Here is a 646-nt window from a genome sequence, read left to right on the forward strand (position 1 = left end):
GCGCCTGTTCTTTCGAGAACAGTTACTATCTTCATATATATGGTTAAACGCTACCCAGCCATTGACCTTCGTCTGTTCGAATGCGCACAGGTTTCCCATATTCTTACAGGAATCGTCACCTTAGTGTGCGCCAGTAATGTCACCTTAGTGTGCGCCAGTAATGAGTGGATGGGCAAATACCTATTACGTACATTACGTACGTGGATTGTGGACAGTTGGGAATGTGAGTCTCACGGAAAGCGTGCAAGGGATAAATCCCTGCAGTCGTGCTATCTATTCATTTGTGCCCTCGATGGCTCAGATGGATTGAGTGTCTGCCATGTAAGCAGGAGATCCCGGGTTCGAGTCCCGGTCGGGGCACACATTTTCAGCTGTCCCCATCGAAGTGTATCAACAACACCTGTCGACAGCTGAGGGTTTCAATTAATTTTCAATTGTGAAGTTAATTCGATGATCCCTTTGCCAGGCAATTAAATGTGATTTGCAGGGTATCCATATACACTCCTGGAAATGGAAAAAAGAACACATTGACACCGGTGTGTCAGACCCACCATACTTGCTCCGGACACTGCGAGAGGGCTGTACAAGCAATGATCACACGCACGGCACAGCGGACACACCAGGAACCGCGGTGTTGGCCGTCGAA

General features: G+C 48.5%; 1 non-coding gene across 1 annotated transcript; it reads left to right on the top strand.

Moving 5' to 3' along the window:
* Positions 1-285: 285 nt before the first annotated feature.
* On the top strand, positions 286-360 carry Trnat-ugu (transfer RNA threonine (anticodon UGU)). The gene has a single exon. It is a non-coding gene; the product is annotated as a tRNA-Thr (tRNA).
* Positions 361-646: the final 286 nt, after the last annotated feature.

Source organism: Schistocerca serialis, chromosome 3 (genome assembly GCF_023864345.2).
Source record: "Schistocerca serialis cubense isolate TAMUIC-IGC-003099 chromosome 3, iqSchSeri2.2, whole genome shotgun sequence".
NCBI classification, from domain to species: Eukaryota; Metazoa; Arthropoda; class Insecta; order Orthoptera; family Acrididae; genus Schistocerca; species Schistocerca serialis.